This window comes from Perognathus longimembris, chromosome 1 (genome assembly GCF_023159225.1).
Source record: "Perognathus longimembris pacificus isolate PPM17 chromosome 1, ASM2315922v1, whole genome shotgun sequence".
NCBI lineage: Eukaryota > Metazoa > Chordata > Mammalia > Rodentia > Heteromyidae > Perognathus > Perognathus longimembris.
This window is the reverse complement of record NC_063161.1, coordinates 104,868,828-104,887,909: the sequence shown is the minus strand read 5'-3', so window position 1 is coordinate 104,887,909 and position 19,082 is coordinate 104,868,828. Positions and strand designations below refer to the sequence as shown.

Here is a 19,082-nt window from a genome sequence, read left to right as displayed (position 1 = left end):
GATTCTTTGACTTTTCCTTTGAGAAGGTTATAACATCTCATTGGTTCCCTTAAGAATGGTGGCTTGGGAAAAAAAAAAAGAATAGTGACTTGAATAACATTTTGTGTGTGTATATGTATGTGTTTGTGTTGGTCCTGGGGCTTGAACTTAGAGCCTGGATGCTGTCCTCCAGGACCCCCTCCCCCCGCCCCTACCCTCAAGGCTAGCTACCATTCTACCACTTGAGTCAAAGCTCTACTTCTGGCCTTTTGCTAGTTAACTGGAGATAAGAGTCTTATTAACTTTACTGCCTGGGCTGGTTTCGATCTACAATCCTTAGATCTCAACCTTCTGAGTAGCTAGGATGACAAGGTATGAACTACCAGCATTTTGTTCTGTTGTGACCAGTTAGCCCTTGGCCAGTGCTGGCTGATGGTGCTGGCTTACAGGAATTTTGTGCTTCCTCCTTTATCTCTTCTCCATGGGATATGGTAGGACAAAGGCTCTTTTTAAAGTGCAAACCCAATCCTGGAGGACAGGAGGAATATTTCATGAACGGTTTCCCCAGCCCTGGCCATTGTGTCAGGTTGGGGGACACTCAGTAATGTAATACAAGTATCTTCTCCCTGGGCTGCTGCTTCTCTGGGCCCAGCAAATTTCTGTGTATTTATTAATTATCATGTATGTAGGGGTGTGTTAGCATACTGGATGTGTACAGCTGTTAGGAGGGCCTGGTGCCAAAAGCAGAGATGCATCCAAACAAGGCAAGAAACCCAGTAGAATTCAAAGCTTGCGTCAGAGTTGTCAGAGTGAACTGAGCCAAGAGAACAGGACCTTCCTTCTCACAATGTGATAGCCTTTGAACGGTGCTGAACTTGGCTTCTGGAAACAGAGATACCCCGCAGACCTAAAGGTGGCTGCAGGCATCCTCCCAGACCCTAACAGAACAACAGACCTAAAGGATGAGGGTGCGACTCTTAGACTCCACATCCATGTGAGTCTGTTTCCTTGTGGTCTTTGCCTGCCGTGGGACCAGCAGGATTCACCTCTGGCTGCTTGGCTTCCCCTTGTGCGGGAAGGGACTTTTCTACTCTCTAGTACCAGCTGGAGTGTTCTCCCCCTTTGAGGGTGTCTCCTTATTGGTAAGTGGTCATCTTTTCTGGGCACTTGTAGGGAAGAGGAGAGAGTAGGCACACATAGTGATCCTGACTGTTGGCCACATACGCCCATTGTTAAGTTTTGACTGAAGCCAGCAAGACTTTTCCACATCTGTGCTTAGAGTTAATAAGTTCCTAGGACTTACAGGGCAATGATACTGAGAGATTTCTCAGCATTTCTTTTGGAGTTTGTAGAGAGAAACTTCAGCCCTGTACTCTGCTGTCTGGGAAGCAGGAAGCCCCAGAATTTCCCTTCCTGATCTAAGCCAGGTTAATCAGATACTAGGAAAAGATAGTTAATAAAACAACCCCAGCCTTTGGATTCTGTCCACTAACACATTTATTTATTCATTAAGTCCTTTGGTGGTAGCACCAAGGGTTTTCTTGGGTTTGTGATATCTGTGACAAGGTGACTTTTGTCTGTTTGCTCTTCTGGTGTTATGAAAACCGTATCCTGTCCTCAAGGGGTATTGGGGTACCTTTGCTATCCAGTTAGTGGAAGCCAGTACATGGGGCTTCAAGAGTCCTGGCCAGGCAAAGAGGAATGACAAGGCTTCCTTGTGGTGACCTTTCCAGACACAGCCATCCCCTTCTCTCTCCTTTCTTCCCTCCCTCCCTCCCTCCCTCCCTCCCTCCCTCCCTTCCTCCCCCTCTTGGCCTAAGCTCTTACCAGTTTGTTCAGCTGTGTCTCCCTCCCTGGAATTCCCTTTTTCAGTTGGTTTCCTTGCATCCTTGGGTGGGGCTTTTGATGCAGCCTGGCACATGCAAGGAGCAAAGTAACAGCTCATTGATTCCCTGACTCCCCAGTGTGCCCCTTGTCACCGCATGTTGTTCCTGGGGACACCTTGGTGGCACCATCATCCAGTAGTCATTAGAGAGGCTCCTTCCTGGATCCTAATCCTAATTACCTCCCAAGACCCTGTGTCCAGATATTAGCACCATATAGTTTCAAGATTTAGTTCTCACCCTCTTTAATGTGAGCAGAATGGTAACCAACTTTCAGCTTATGACTTTTGGGGGAACTTTCCAAGCAGAGCAAAATGTAACTACAGGAAACTTTGGAATGTTGGGGTGAGGAGGTTGCTGCCTCTCCCTCCGTGTGTTGGAGGTTCTCCTGTCCCTCTCCATACTGCTGGCCCTCATGTCACTCCATGTCACCACCCAGGCCATTGCCCATTTTCAGGGGGAGCAGCACCACCTTGCTGTACTCTGTGCTACTCTCGTAGTAAATGACATTTACAGCCCCACCAGGATCTTGACTTTTGCCATTTTTGGGCTCTGGCCAGGGGAGTTTGGGAGGCCCTGGATGGTTAGTAAGGAACCCTTCCCTTGTATTCTCTTGCTTCGCTGCTTCATGTTTCTCCTTTATGTGTGATGCCTTTGCCTACTTTCTGATTATTTTCTCTCTTCCTGCCTTGCCCTCTTTCTTTGCTTCCTCCTGTTTGTTTGATTTTGGGTTTTTTTTTAATATTCTTATTTTATTTATGTATTTAATTTGGTCAGTTGTGGGACTTTAACTCAGGGCTTGGGCGTTGTCCTTGCTTTTTTTTCCCTGAAGGCTAGTGCTCTACCACTTTGAGCCACATGGTCCTTGCAGTTTTCAGGTAGATAATTGTGGGTAAGAATTTCATGGACTTTCTTCCCTGGGCTGGCTTTGAACTGTGACCCTCAGATATCAGCCTCCTGAGCAGTTAGAATTACAGGTGTGAGCCACCAGTGCTCAGCACATATTTCATTTTTAGCCTTAACAATTTTTTAAATACTGCTGGGTACCCAGTGGTTCACATCTGTGATCCTAGCTCTTCAGGAAGCTGAGATTCAGAGGATTAGAGTTCAAAGTGGAAAAGTCTGAGAGACTTCATCTCCAGAATAACCAGCAAAAACCAGAGCTGGAGCTGTGGCTAGCAAATGTGAGACCTTAAGTTCAAACCATGTTAATGGGAAAGAATAAAATTATTGAAAACTGTATGCTAACATAGAGGCATTTTCTTGAGGGGCCGAGTTGGAAGCTTTGTGCTAAAATGTGGTTCTTTATTGTGATTTGGTTATTTAATTGTGACTTTTCTGCATAAGTCCTCTACTGCCTGGCTCCTTCCCTATGGCTCTGAGCTTTACAGAGGGGGAATTTCTAATGCCTTGACTGCTGGTCAGAGCAAAATGGATAAGTCAGCGAGGGTGTAGATTATATACTGTAACTGTTCTTTAGTCATGATGCTAACCTTATGGAGTCTCACCTGGCCAGGTAGCTGTACCTTGTGACTTACCACTCCCTTGGACAGTGTTGCAGAGTCTCTGGTGAACATTTTTAGCACAGAGTTTGTATGGGTATTGTAAAGGATCTGATGCCAAGTTGGTCCTGCTAATATGCGTCCCCCTTTTCTAACTGTTTCAGGCTCCACTAACACCAGAAAGTGGGAAGAAGCCCAGTCCTGACTGCTGAAATGGTTGATGACATCAGTCCTTAGGTAAGTGATGAAACACAGTGGGGAAGGGTGGCTGCCTTTAGAACCGGCCCTGTTGTTGGTATCTGCTCTCAGTCAGTCACTGCTAAGTCTATTCTCTGCATGGCTTGTGGGGTGATTGGGAACCAAGACATACAGCCTCAGAAAGCTCAGGCTTTTCTGCCCGGGAAAGTCATGATCTAACTGGAGGATTGCACTTCACAGAACATGTGTGGCTTTGTGTGGCGAGGGCTGCCATTGGGGTGCTGCTGAGTGCTGCTCATTTAGGTAGTGAGTCTAGCACTGGTCAGCACTGGCTTCCCCAGGATAGGGAAAGGCTGTCTGTGAGGTTATTTCCCTGCTTGGGATCCCCCAGTATTTCCCCTGGAAATTGTGCCTTTGAACACATATATCTCCCACCCTCGGGGGTCACAAGGACTGGCGGTCCCTGCTTATTTTCTCTTTCATTGGTTCATAGCGTCTGCCTGGTAGGCAGGGAAGTCAGGGGAGGCAGCCTCTCAGGCAAGGATTGAGGAGGCAAAAAGGAGTCTGGGGTGGCCGGCCTCTCATACTACCACTTGTCCTTGAGAGTACAGTGTGGAGGGTGGCAGAAGGCCTGTGCTGAAAGCTCAGAAACAGTGGTGTGCATGAGCCCTGCCACACACAGGCATGTGTCAGGTGTGTCACCATGTCTTGGAAGCCCCCTGGGAATTCTGGGCCTTTCCATTATAAATGAGAACATAGACCAAGTGGTAAGGAGAGGCACCTACCCCTTGTACAGGGTAATCTCTGACCCCCTTTGCCACCAGCTCCCAACTAATATGCTGGTTGGTTGGCCTCTGGCTGGCTTTTACTTCTAGTGTGTTAGTGTCTTCACCTGTGAGTTTGGAGGTCAGTGCCACCTGGGTCTGCTAGGGGGATGTGTATGCAGGGCTCCCCTCTGTCCTTTCAGTTTTAAGGGTGCCCACAGCCAACTGTGGTATAGCTCTGCTACATGCAAATGGGGTAGATGGCCAGTAAAAGGGTGTGTGTTGACTGACCCACAGCTCCAGCACCAGAGGGGCCAGCAGTCTACAAGGGGCTGAGATCTCTGCTGTCAGTCTCACACCTCTAATCACTTAAAGTGGGTGTACAAGTTGTCTCTGTTCTCCCTAGGCAGCTGTCCTGACAGACTTAAAAGGGACTGTGAGGCTTATGCCTATCTGAGAAGTTCTCCTATTTCTGGACTATCTACTTTCTAGGATGGAGCAGAGAAGAAAAGAGAGCTTAGGAAGGAGACTTTCTTGGACTTAGTTGAGGTGAGACACCCCAGGCCCAGAAGCCTGGACTGATGGGTCAGGTTGTGGAAACAGAGCAGGTAGACTGGTCCCAGAGGCTAGGACTGAAAGTTTTACAGACATGTCTGCTTTAGATGAAGTTTGCAGCTGTGACTTATGTTGTAACATGCAGGACATTTAAGTCTCTGAGTCCTGTCCAAAAAAGCCCAGCTGCGCTGGCAGGTTGTTCCCATGGCCTCCAGCCCCACCATCTCCCGCCCAGGGGCCGTTCAGTCCCCTATCCCACTTGGGCTCTGGGATCCTCCTGGCTTCTACTTTCAAGTCATAATACAGTGAGCGCCCCACCCCCATCTGTGGTTTCACCTTGCACAGTTTTAGTTACAATCAATTAGAAGAAAGAGTGAAATTAGATATCGAGAGAGAGAGAGAGAGAGAGAGAGAGAGAGAGAGAGAGAGAGAGAGAGAGAACACCATGTTTCCGTACCTCATATCACAGAGTTGTATCTTGCATATAGTTGTATACTTGTATCTTGTTATAGTTGCTCTGATTTGTTAACTGGTCACTGATAATGTGTTACTGTGTCTAATTTATAAAACAGACTAGACTGTTTTCTTAGGTGTATATATAGGTAAAAGCAGAATATGGTCAGTATCATCCAGTGTCCAGCAAGATTAAGACACACATTTTAGAATGAGTGTTGAAGTGGAAACAAAAATAATTTCTCAGGGATCTTTTCTAGTTTGAAGAAATGATCCATACAGTTTTGTATTTGGCAGGGACAAAGCAGGCATTGTCCTTCCCTGTGTCCCCATGGCCTATCTTTGCCTATCTCTGTGATGTTGGTCCTAGAATTGAAGGGTGGCCTCCACAGGAAGCTTGTGTGTCTATCCAGTGAGGTAGTAGCTAGTAGGCTTGGGAGTCTGGCCACCAAGACTGTTCTGGGGGTACTGGGTGACCCTGAAGGTCTGCTAGGAGGTCCCAGGAACGTGGTACACAAGGGCATGGACTACAGAGAGCTTGATGGCTTCAGGATGGCGAGAGACTTCACTTGAACATTAGTCTCTGGGGAACCCAAAGTGGCAGAATGTAAGGCTGGGCCTTGCCTGTGATGTCTTCTCTTTCATCTAGATTCTTCACCCTAGATGTGCTTCTTTGGGAGTCACTAAGGGCAGAAATTGAAGCACTTTGAATTTCATTGCTGTTCAACAGTATGTATGTGCATTGCCCTGCAGTTGGAATATGCCCAGCCAACTTCTAGGAGGTGTACTTTATTTTTAGCTGGGGTTGAAAATACTCAGAGCCAGCTTGAGAGTAGGACAATAATGATTTTAATAATACTCACATGGGAAGTAATTACTTCTGTGCATTTCACAAGGCCTGGTAGGGTCTCTGTGGTCCCTGTGTGCAACCCTATGAGGCTTGGAGAAAAATGCTGGGGACCCTCCCTCTTTAGCATCTGGGCTCCTGTGGGTGCTGATCTGAAAGCTCATGGATCTATTAGTTTTAAAAAACAAGTAAGCAGGCTGGGAATATGGCTTAGTGGCAAGAGTGCTTGCCTCATATACATGAAGCCCTGGGTTTGAGTCCCAAGCACCACATATATAGAAAACAGCCAGAAGTGGCGCTGTGGCTCAAGTGGTAGAGTGCTAACCTTGAGCAAAAAGAAGCCAGGGACAGTGCTCAGGCCCTGAATCCAAGGCCCAGGACTAGCAAAAAAAAAAAACAACAAGCAAATCTGAATGCTTAGCTGGGTGCTGGTGGCTCATGCCTATAATACTACCTACTCAAGAGGCTGAGATTTGAGGATGTTAGTTAAAAGCTAGCCTGGATAGACAAATCTGAGATATTCTTATCTCCAGTTAATCAGCAGTAAGCCAGAAGTGGAGCTATCTATGGCTGAAGTGGTAGAGCTACCAATCTTGAACAAAAAAGCTAAGAGAGAGTGCCATGGCCCTGTGTTCAAGCCCCAGTTTAAAAAAAAAAATCTAAATGTTATTTGGTGTTCTGTGAGTCAAATCCTTCATCTGAAGACATAAAGTTTGAATTTGGTGCTGTGGGTCATTACAGGAAGCCTGTAAAACACCAGGTTATATGGTGGCTCCATTACTGGACCATCTATCCAGATGGTCTGGTCATGTTGCAAGCATGGAAGCCCACTCAGGCAGAGTCAGTTTATAGTGACTGGGAGCTTCCCTACCCTTCAGCGCCCCGGGCCTGAACCAGCTCCTCACAGCAGCTGTTAGTCTTGGCCTGAGCTACTTTTCTGTTTTAGATATTCACTTGCTAGTCCTGTAGGCAGACATGATACCGAGCTTTAGACTGGCCACCAATGTTAAATCTATAGCCTGCTGTGAAGACTTAGTACCCTAAAGAGAAAATTCATAATGCCCGTGAGGAAGTGTTCTGTTTTACATCTGTATTGGGGGAAATTAAACTTGACCATTTGTTTTGACTTTTGGGAAGATCTGCAGGCACTTGTTCCATTCACCTGGTATGTGCTGGGCAGTATAGATCTACATTGCTCTGTCTGCCTGGGGTGTGACTTCTCTCTTTGCAAGCTGGCTTTGGAGGTGCCTGGGGCTTGTCAGCCCAAGTATCATTATGTTACATTTCTGAAGCAGTTAGAAAGCAAACTGCTGGGGCTCATCAGAGGAATGGGGTTTCCACACTGATGGCATTTTTCCCCAGGGCACTCTGCCTAGATGTGCCTTCAGGGTGCTCCCACCCCTGAACCACTTCCAGGGTTCTGACTCCCTTGTTTTGTGTGAGTGTGCTCATTGGTTTGCAGCTGATTTTCCATGGCATGGCTGTGTCCTGAATGCATTGGTTGGCATACACAGCTTTCATGTCATGTTTGTGATGAGCTTGGTGCTGTCTTCTGTAACCCCTTCTTCCCCACCTCTGGGCACTTGATTTGACAGCCTCTGGGATCTGAGCAGAGGTACTTTGCCTGTGCAGCTGTGGGGCACCCAGTGGAGCTCTGGGAAAAGACCCCAGGCCGTCCCACATCTGGCTGAGCTATTAATATCTCACAAAGGGCTCATTTTCCCTTGCAGAGTGGGCATGTGGTGATGCTGTGATGCACACAAGGGGAGCCTGTGAAATGAGCCTTTCAGTGAGAGCCCAGCATGTTCCTCTTCATGTGCTCAGGCCTCATGGTTTCCCACCTGCAGTTCGATAGCTGTGGATGGTGGCTCTGGAGCCAAGGGAGAGCTCCAGCTCTCAGGAGATCAATGCTATCCACCTGTTTCTGTCTGGATCACCTGGAGATCAGAGGTTATCTGCAGTCCAAGCTGGGAAGGTGGGGACACATTTCAGTGGAGAAGCAAGCATTATAAAGATACCAAGATAGGTGTGAGTGGGTTAGAAGGAAACCCAGGAGAGAAGAGTGGCAAAGGGGCAGGACACAGGTCTAGAAGCCAGATGGTGATTGATAACCTGTGGGTCAGGACACAAAGGTCCTGAGGCACGTGGGAGGGAGACAGGATTTTTCAGACACATTGCAGGTAGGGGCTGTGGCCTGAGGGGCATAGTCAGGGTAAGGGACATGGGCAAGAGGAGATAGAGTAGATGTTGAGCTTGTCAGTGCTTTGAGTGCTACAGTGGGGCTAGGGAGAGGGTTTGTGGCAGGTGTGGGGTCCTTGAGTTTTGCCTGAGCAGTTGAAAAGATGGGGGACTCTTCTTGGAGTCTTCCTGGGCTCTGCAGGAGGCATCGGTTTTGGGGAGGTAGGATATGGTGTTTGGGAATACTGAAGCTGGAGATTCTTTCTCAATGTGAGGGAGTTCCTGGATGCCTAGGCTGGTGTATAGGGGAAATATGTCAGGACTAGCCAGCATTGAGAACTCCTGTGAATGGCCTCCTTCACCTGTACCTTAAACATCAGTTTGTGCCTGTTCTTGTTTGATGTTGGCCTGTGAAAGCTCTTGGGGGTCTCCATGATAGACAATGAACGATGCCTATGTACAGAAGTAGAAGGATTTGGTTCAGAGTGGCAGTCAGGGAAAGTAATGAGGGGCTATGTCCGTGGTATGGTCAGAGATGGGCTATAGGGTATTTGAGCCCTACCCCATCTTGCTTCTTGCAGCCTTGTGTTGCAGGCTGCTAGCTGAGCTCTGCCAGTCCTCTGATCTGTATGCTGTGAGCATGGAGAGTGAATGTGGACCACCCACTGTCAGTCCTGGTTGGGCACTGGAACTGGGTGTGGTGAAAGTGTGAGGGCCACCAGATGGGCTTGGATGCGGCACCTAGTCCCAGGCAGCCTCTCTCTACCATGCCATCCTGTGTTCCCCCATCTTGCTCCTCCCAAGTGTCTTGGGTGGTCTACCTTGACCAGGTAAGAGAGACTGTTTATTTTAAGGTTTTGTTTTTGTCCTTTATAACTGGTTGAGTTCTGGCCCCAAAAGACATACTGTCCTAATCCTGTGACACTGTGAATGTGGACTACTATGAACAGTGTCTCTCAGATGTAAGCATCTTCAGATAAGATCGTTTGGGATTAGCTGGTACCTGAAGTGCAGTCACAAGTGCCTTGTTGCGGAGGAAGCAGAAGGGTGGAGACATGTAGAAAGGGTGCTGTGTGAAGAAGTGGAGGCTGGAGTGGTGGCTGTGAGGCTGGGTTTTATTGTCCACCTCTCTGGGCCATGGAGTTCCCTGATGTGTGGGTAGGCATTGCTCCTGGGGTTACTGGAAGAGATGAGTGTTCAAATCAGTGGACTGAGTAAGGCAGGTGGCCTTCCTGATGTTGGTGAGCCTTGCCTGGTCCATCCTAGGTCTGAACAGGACCTGATTGTGCTCCGATGTGGTGAGGCCTACCTATCTCAGCAGCAGGAAGCTCGGGAAGCTTTTGGGGATGACTGCTTGAGATTGAACAGACTCAGGAGCCATGAAGCCATGGGAAGAACCCCAAATGGGATTCTCCAGGCACCTTCAGAGGGGCTGGGTTCTGCTGGTGTCTTGACTTTTGTCCAGTGGCACTGACTCTAGCTTTATTGCCTCTAGAATTGTGAGAGAATAAATTCCTGTTGTTTTAAGCTGCAGTTTGTAGTAATTGGATAGAGCTATTACAGGAAAACAGTTGATATAAACAGCACTTCTGTAAATACTTGGACCACACCTCAGACCTGTCATCTGTGGCTTAGACCGCCGGGTGTGGTTTAGCCGGGTCACAGTCTATGTCTCTTTATTTTGGGAGATCTTGCCAAGTTTGTTTCCGAGGAGATCTAACAGTTGGTCTTGGTAGAAGGCTCTGCCTCCAGCATCCTCCCTCAGTAGTGTCAGTCACTGTCTTTTCTTTTCCTCAGTCTATAGGCAGAGTGATTACTTGGCTACACAGATCGATGTCCCTGAAACCTGGTGAATTTGGTGTTTTTGCTCCACATTCTTCAGCCTTTGGGCCCTCCTCTGCCCTGTTTCTGGGAACGGGCATTCATCCCTCCAGTCCATCCCTCAGAGATGAATAGTGAGGAATACAGGAGGGATGATACTGAGCCTTGGCCTCACTTCTGTTGTGAGAACATTATTCTCAGTTCTACCATCATCCAGCAAGATGAAGTTGCTATGTAGTCCAATAAGCCTTCCTTCTTACTCAATGCTATAGGTACTAGCGTTACAATTACATGACTGCTCTTTGATTTTTCTGTCAGGAGTTTTATAGTTCTGTGTGTTTGAGTTAAACGTTTGAGTGTGTCTAGAATGCTTATTTATAATAACATAAATTAAGATGTTCACTGCTGGGCTGAAGCTTTAGTGGTATAATACTTGCCTAGCATGCACATGGAACCTGGGTTCTAACCCCAGCACTGATTTAAAAAAAAGAGAGAGAGAGAGAGATGTCAAAGGAAGGGAGAGTCCAATCTCAAGTGCATCCAGTGTGCCCGCATTACTGAGTCATCTATCCTTTGACCCATGGATGGAACATAACACTGTGGTTTGTTATATTCTCCTGTCCTCTGGGTTCTGTCTGAGGAATCTCTACCCACTCTACTGGCCATTTTCCTTTTCACAAGTCTGAGTCACGTTGGTGGCAGTCTTAGAGTGGGTTGACAGCTGCTGATGGAATCCCCCTTGCTGTGCATTTGTGGTGTGGCACCATCTTAACACAGTGACTAGAGAGGAGACCTCCTATATGCACACGAAAAACGTGGGTTTCCTCCAATTGCAGATAGGGCGGGGGAGGGGGGGAGGCAGAACGGACAGAGGGGGAGCCACAGGAGCTGTCCTGAAAGGGCTGCTAGGGAGGAGGCTGCAGAGGTGCGGAAGGGAGCCATGGGTAAATGGGAAGTACTTACTTGTGTGCAGAAGTATCCGTGTCATGGGACGCTTCCTTGAAACAAATGGAGAGAATGGCCAGGAGATCAGTTGCTACCTGGGGAGCCCATCTGTAAAGGAAGTACAGAGAATAGGTGAAAGCTAGGTAGGACACCTACACTCAGCCAGGCTGATCCTGCCCAGGCTAGGTGGTGACTTGTGTGGGGTACAGTGTGTACATTTGCAGGGGGCATGAGGACACACACATGTCCACATGGTGGGGTGTCTGTGTCACTGTCACTGGTACATGTGTCTGATTCTGGGTTGCCTGGCCCTGGTCTACCTCAGGACGTTGCACCCTTCTTTTGGCTGGTACCTCATGGTCTTCAAAAGTTTCCTGTGCTGCCTGAGATGGGCAGGCCCGATCACATGGGAGCACAGTCAAGTCAGGGCTGCTTTTGTCCCTGTGTGACTCTGGCCCTGTCCCAGCTTTAAGGCGGAGAGGTGCCACACAAGACTAACAACTGGGACCTAAGGAGGTTGTGCCTCAACCATTGCCTCAGAAGTGAGTGAACCAGGGCCATCAGCCACTAGCCTGCCTTGGGCAACTCCTCCTTCGTGGTAGCTACTGACTCATCCTGTTTCATGGGTGGCGGTTATAGGAGGGTGAGCCCAGATACACTTCGCAAGGAGAGATCATTGTCTCTGAGGCACCTGGGGGCTCCTCAGGAACAGCTGGTCTGTGCCATCTGCCGTGAGGTCAGCAAGAGGGTGGACTTGTAGCTATTCTGAGGCCCATGGGAAGGTGGACCGAATGGCCAGGTTTGCCGATAGGAGCCTGGATTCATGGGCATGGGATGTTTTATTTAAATTCTCCTTTTAGGTGCCCTGCAGCCTATGGGGCACAGGTGTCTATTCTTCTCCAGGGTCCCCACACCCTGGCTTTCATCTGGTGGTTGAATGGCCATACTCCTGTTGTCACCCAGCAAGTCTCACTGTGACACCATGAAGTCTTGCGGGGGGGGGGGGGGGGGGGCAGGACAAGGCCTCCTCACAGGTGGGCCAAGAGGTCTGTGAGTCATATCCTAGAGGGAGAAGTGGCCTCCTCCAGGGAATGCTGAGTGTCAGGAAGAGGTCATGCCTGTGAGGGGCTGCCTGCTGGCTGTGGGAACTGGTCCTTGTGGGCATTGTGTGGGTTCCAGACCCTTCGCAGAGAGTCTGGGCTTTGCAGTCAAATTGCTGGGTCCTGGATTATCTCACTAGGGAAGGGCCAGAAGGACTGAAAGATGGTTTTCTAGGCTAGATACAACGGTGAGGCAGAGCCTCTGCTTTGCCTTTTCCTTTCTTGTATGTGTGCTTTAGTTGCTGTATGCTGGGGTGGATTCTCAGCCAGCTGGAAGAGAATCTCCTGGGAAGTAGAATGTGATGTTTTTCCAGACTTACCTTGAACAGCAGGTGGAGGAGGAGGCAGACTCCTGCTCGGTGCATGCCTTGCTTTTGTGTACAGAGCAAAAAGGCCAGGTCAGCCCTGCCTTTCCTCCCCTCTTTGCTGCTGATTTTGCCACCACCTGGTTTTCTCTTAGTTCTTCTCCTTTTCCTGGGACTTAAGGAACAAAGTCCATGCTGTCCTTGCACAGCTGTTTGCCTTGAGTGGAGACTCCTGGAGACCTACCAGCTTGCAGAGACTGTGTCCTTCCTTTCAATCAGTGGATCAGCAGGGTTGGGGCTTGGGCAGCCCCTGCAGCCTTCATGGCAGCCTTTTCTATGCTTACTGTGGTGCATCAGGGCAGCCTAGTGTCTTGGGTCTGGCCTTCAGGTAGGGAAGGAAATGCAGTCCCAGTTCACTGTTTACCCAGGGTTGGGAGGGGTCAGTAACATTCTGAGCTCCAGGCCTAACGGGGTACTGGCCTACACACCTATGCTTTGTGCAAGAAGAGGCTGTCAGGTTACTTAACAGGGCCTCATAGTGTGTTACACAAGCGATGTTTAAATGTAGGTATGAGAGGGACCCATGAGGGAGAATCATTGCCTGCTCATCTGCTGTGACCTTGCTCCTCTGGCCGTCCCCAGGGAGGGTGGATGTACATCCTCTCTCCAGTTCTTTGTCCACAGTGCTGAAATCCCTTCTTACTTAAGAACAAAGGAGGGAATTTAATGGGATTTAGTTCGAGAGCAAACCGATTGCATTAGTGTTGGGGGCTGGAGTAATGAGGGAAAGTGGGGACAAAGCAGTCTCACCCCCAGGTGGGGTTGATGGAGATCAAGTGCCTGAGATCCTGGAGCCCAGAGGCAGACCTCCAGGGCAGAGTCTCTTTGCTTTCTCTCTGACTGTTGGCAGCAGTTAGCCATCTGGCAGGAAGGAGAGCCTTACCCAACAGGGTCCTGCTTGTGTGTGGAGGGGAAGTGAAGGGCTGTTGATGAGGTTGGTTTGGTTTTAAGGCAGTGCTGTCAGTGTGGTGGCAGTTGGGATTCGGTTGGCCTATCTTCATGTGGGAAGGGTATGCTGGGTTAGGTGCAACAAGGGTGTGAAGCCAGCCACCAGCTTCTGCTGAGGAAGCAACTTGCCCAGGGAGGTGATTGTTATTCTTACCTGGTTTCACTGCCCTCCCTGAGTGACTAAGGAAGCAGGCTGCAGTCCAGTGAGACAACTTTTGGGAGCTCATAACAAAGCTCTTTGCTTTGTCTTCTTAAACGACCATTTGCTAGAATAATCAAGTCAGCATATGCTTGTGGATAGCGCCGACCGCTTCTGGTTCCGGTTCCCACTCAGAGCTGCCTTTTGCCTTCTGACCAGTCCAACTTACCACTGTGGTTCCCTGCCAAGGATCGAACACAGCATGTGACCCCATGCATGCACATATGCTTGTGTGAGTGGATGTCTCACCCCCTAGGTAATTTCTATAAGGGAAGGTCCAGGCCCACTCTTCTCTGCTCATGTTTGGCACGGTGCCCGGCAGTAGCAAGAATTTATGAAATATCTGCAGATGGATGGGAATAACAGTTGTGCAGATTGCCAGGGGGTTTGACCTTCTTTTTTCTAGCTCAGGGAATGCTTTCCCCAGAAGGTCTGGCTGCTTTGCAAGCCATGTGCCAGGACCAGAGGGGTCGAGGTTGAAGAGGAATGGCTAGGGAAAGGGGTGGGGATGGGAAGCCAGTGAGGTGGTGACCTGCATTGTTTGGAGCAAAGGCAGCAGAGAGCCATGGAGGAATTGGTTGAGGTGTAGGTGGAAAAAGGATACAGCAGGTAGTAAGGGATCCAGGGGCAGGTGGTATGGACACTCCCTGCCATCCAGGAGCACAGAGAGGGTAACAGCTTTCTGGGTTCTTTTTGCTTTACTCAGATAGAAATCATGAGCAGGCAAGAAGTAGCTCCTCTAGTGCTGGCAGACCTGGACTCTTGAGTGCTGAAGGCATAGAACATGGGGTGCAGACTAGAGACTTACAACCCCCTATTCTGAGACCTATTGGTTTATGAATTCAGGCTCTAGAGACCAGGGACTTAGGGCTCAGATGCTTGGGTTGGAGACTTAACTGCTCTGGGCTTTGCCAGTGGCTCTGTACTCAGCAGTTAATTCTTCCTCTTAGCAACAGTCAGGGCCAGGTGATGTTATAATTCTCAACCTTTGGGTGTCAGGACCTATGGCTCCTAACTGCAGCTCAACTCATAGCTTTCCAGTTTTGGGTGATGGCATTTGGGACTTGAACTCGTATTTTTGCAGTGACCAGGGCCTGCAGTCCTGTGTTTTCAACTCTTCACAGCTTTCTCTCTACCTCCACTGATGTCTCCATGACTTCTATTCGCTAGCATTGCTGCCTCTGACACTCTGAAACTTATAGCCACTGTAACTACCACTGCACTGGTGTTGTTGTCACTGGCCTTACTTCTCCTCTATTTCTTCTTCATGCTACAGACTCAGCCTAGTCTCACAAAGTGATGCAGTACAAGAAGGGCAAAGACAAATATGTAATATTTACATAATTTGAAGATGGAGGAAAAACCTTCAGGTCATTAGAGCCAATTTCAAAATCCACAAGATAAAGGACCATATAAAGAAAGATGACTAAAGCCTTATATATTAAAATATGCTCAATAAATTTGAATACAGATCATCTGGTAAAAGCCTTGCAATTTACAACACAGGGAGCATTACCAGTAATAATCTGTGAGACACTTTCACATCGAGATTGTGCTTTTAATAGAAAAATGGAAAAAAGATATCAGACAATAACTCACACATAAAACATTCACTTGTCTATTAATTCTTCAGAGTTTCAACACCAAGAATAACCAGAAGAGTTTCTAAATGAACGTTCTGTAACACTGAGAGCCACCTCCTCCCACTGAAGAGTTAAGCACTCATGAAATGGTTCAGTGGCTTGTTAAAGCCACAACAAGTTTGAGAATCTAAGTTGGTGTGATGCATTTTTGAACTGCATTTTTTTATAAAGCTGTGCACTGTGTCAATGGAGCATAAAATTCTATTGATTCTTCATGCTTATCCTTGAGATGATGAAATGTTTTTCAGAACTGATGGAGGAAATAGTTCTGTTTTGAATGAAATCTTATGGAAAAGATAAATGATTAGATACGAGTTTATAGCAGAGAGAAAAGAAAATGTATCTCTCATGTAGACTAATGTAAATTCTATTAAATCCAAAACATTGGAAGTTTGTGGAACTTCCTTAAAAAAAAAAAAAAAGGCAGAGATTCCCTGTATGCCCAGGGGAAGAGGCACTGATTGGAATCAGAGCAGCTATGGTGAGCAGACCAAGTCAATATTCCGAAAGAAGGCAAAAACCACCAAGAAGACTGTGCTGAGGCTTGAATGTGTTGAGTCTAATTGCAGACCCAAGAGAGTGCTGGCCATGAAGAGATGCAAGCATTTTGAACTGAGAGGAGATAAGAAGAGAAAGGGTCAAGTAATCCAGTTCTAAACTTTAGATTTTTCTGGTCTTAATTTTGAGGGGAAGATCTTGAAGCTATAGAATTACCTTCTGGAAAACTAATAAATGCCAGAAAAAAAAGTAGAAGCCAGGCACTGGTGGCTAGCTACTCAGGAGGCTGAGATCTGAGGATCAAAGTTTGAAGCCAGCCTGTAAATTCCATGAGACTCATCTCCACAGCAACCACCACCACCACCAAACAGACAAGAAAAACAAGCCAGAAATGGAGCTGTGGCTCAAGTGGTAGAGCACTGGCTTTGAGCAAAAAAGCTCAGGGACAGTGTCTAGGCCCTAAGTTCAAATCCTAGAACCAGTGCCAGAACAAAAAACAAGTAAGCAAAGAAAGGATCATTTAGGAGACTTTTATTGGACCTAGTGTCACCATACCAGTGGACAAGGGAAGCCAGGAGGGTGTTTTCCTGGTTATCTGGAAAAGTGAGCTGAGCAACTTGGTTATAGCCAGAGGGGAGCATGATAAATATATTTGTACCAATCATGAGACAGTCTTTTGTGCAACTGAAGGTCTGTATTTGTACCACCCACAGGCCTTTTGCTGGGTTTTGAGGAGGAGTAATCTCCCTTGCCCCAGCCTGAGTGAGAATAGCTGCATCTAGAGTTCACTAAGGTCCTATTTTAGTTAGAGTGCTTCTTCCAAGCCTTGCTCAGGCTGTGTGGAGTGGTCATGATGTCAGCCATGGTGGTGATCCTCTATAGCTGCTGGGGTATCCTCAGATTGTAAAGTGTCCAGACCAGCCAGGCTGCCATGAGTGTAGCCCAGCCAGTTGCCAGCAAAGGGACTTCTTGGCTGACAGTTCCTGGCTCACAGCTGCCAGGCATAAGGGAAAAATCTGTCAAATGGCCAACTCTTGACAGATTTAATCATTCATAGAAAGCATTAAAGAGTGTTTACAATTAAGGTGCAATTAAAGCTCAACATAATACTAAAAATGCTAAAAGCATTTAACAGCTTGTAATATTTAACAGTGCTTTACAGTGCTTAACTCTCATACTAGGGAGAGGTGAAACTTTGTGTCACTGTGACCGTGACCTCGTCTGAGGAGTGAGACTCCTACTACATGATTGTAGTTTGTCCTGGGTGGCATGGGTATGGAGGTGCCACAATCTAGTGGCTCCCTGAACATGGTGATCTGAAGAAGAATGCATAAGTGCTTGTCATGGCCTTTGTTCCATGTGGTAAGTCTAAGAGCAAGCTGGGCTCTGATGTCCTTTAGCTGTCTCACCTGCAGCTTGTATGTGCATTTTGCAGAGCTCAGTAGGGTGTCCAAGAGCTGTGAACAGATGCAGAATTACTATATGACAGTATCTTCGGTTAATAGAGTGAATAGATGTTTATAATTGATGCTGGAATATGGTGAGCTTGTTTGTTGGCCAGCTGATTTTTCACTCAGCCAAACCTCAGTGAATTCTTCAATAGCTTTTCTTTTCTTTTTAATCAAGAGAACACACAGTACCTTTAAATAGATTTTTAAAAACAAACAGTTGCTTTTTACCATGAACAAATTGACAATTTGTACTTTGGGATATGGGTTGGCCATGATGATCTCTGGGTCGGCCATCTCTGGGTTGGCCATTTGTTGAGCTAGTTCTATTTAAACAAGGGAAGTTGAACTTATGTGTCACATTATATGTATGGATAGTGCTTTAATCTATTTGGTGTTTGAAACTATTACCCTTTTTTTCTGACCAGTTATGAAGATATATTTATATATATACATACATATATATATATGTTTCTTTTTCTTTCTTCTTTTTGGTGTTAAATCTTTAATGAGAGAATAAATACATTGTCTTATATATAGTGTTTCTCTTAACCTTAGTGTTGCCTCTGCTTGACCTGGGACACCTGGGTCATCCCTGTGTTCATAGTTGTACCCTGTACATTCTGTGCACCTCTGCTGCATAGAGTAGCTAAGGGCCTGGCCCAAGGCTTCACAGGAGCCAGTAGGATCCCAACATGTCTGTCTTTGGGATGAATGCTCCAGTGACTCCCATGTGGAGAGAGCTGAGAGGCAGGGACAGCTCTCTTTTCCTTACCCTGGAGCCCCTGGGTGCTTTGTGAAGCTGTGGCCCATATGCCATTGCTTGGTGGGCACTGCCTGGTGGGCAGTGGTCTGTATGGCTTGGGTGCCTGGCTGAGTGGCCCCTTTCCCTGGGTCTGACTCTTCTAGCCTCCAAGGCAGCCTTTCTCCTTGTCAGCCCCAGACTGCCCTGCCCCACACTCCTGAATGGGTCCACTTGGGAAAACAATCAGGGCCCACATCGCAGAACAGCCCTGCTATTTACAGGGCAGAGAATGGGGACAGGCTTGTTCCATGACCTGCGGGGAAAACTCACCACAGGGCCTTGTTCCACTGCTGAAAGGTGCCTTGTTGTGGCCACAGTGGACCCAGCTGCCTGTGGCTTATGCCCCACACCCTATCCTGGATGTGCCCGGGCTGATAACACAGCCCTTGGACCCCTGTGGTCAGGACAGATGTCCCAGGAAGCTCTGCAGGAAACATCCCCTGGAGCACTTGCCCTCCAGGCAGCCAGGGGCCACTCACCAAAGCAGGACAGGAGCCTTGCCTGGAAAGGTGAGCAGCTTGGGCAGGTGGGCCGACGGGCAGTGGGGCTGGCTATTTCTAGTCTGTGAAAGTGGTTTGGTTACCACTTCTTCCCACCAGGGTTCAGTATTCCAGCCTTTTCCTAAGGAGGGCAGAGCTGGATGCCCCCCTTCTCCTCAACTGGAGGACTCAGGAGTCACCCAGGTGCTTGGCTTTGAAGGTAGGGGCTCTAGTTTAGCTGTAGACACTGGGGTGACAGGGCTGACCTTAAATCCTTCTCTTAGGCAGTAATTGGACATCTCCTGTAACATATCCTATCAGATATGCCCACTGGGCAGCTGTATTCTTCGAGTTCATTGTCTCTTGGGTTTTTATTTCATGTGTGTTCTGTAAGGAAGAGGACATGGTCCTAAGTGTGACTTGTGGGCATAAACCTGGTAGAGCCTTGCCTAGATCAATGAATGGTCCAGGA

At 47.8% G+C, this 19,082-nt stretch overlaps 1 protein-coding gene across 5 annotated transcripts in view; it reads left to right on the top strand.

The window, feature by feature from the left end:
• LOC125346359 (semaphorin-4D) overlaps window positions 1-19,082 on the top strand; it is a 107,670-nt gene that overhangs the window by 27,548 nt on the left and 61,040 nt on the right. For all 5 annotated transcript variants that reach the window (XM_048339130.1, XM_048339048.1, XM_048339213.1 and 2 more), the window contains exon 2: window positions 3,529-3,601. The gene's annotated coding sequence lies outside the window, so the exon portion shown is untranslated. The remainder of the gene's footprint in view (window positions 1-3,528; window positions 3,602-19,082) is intronic.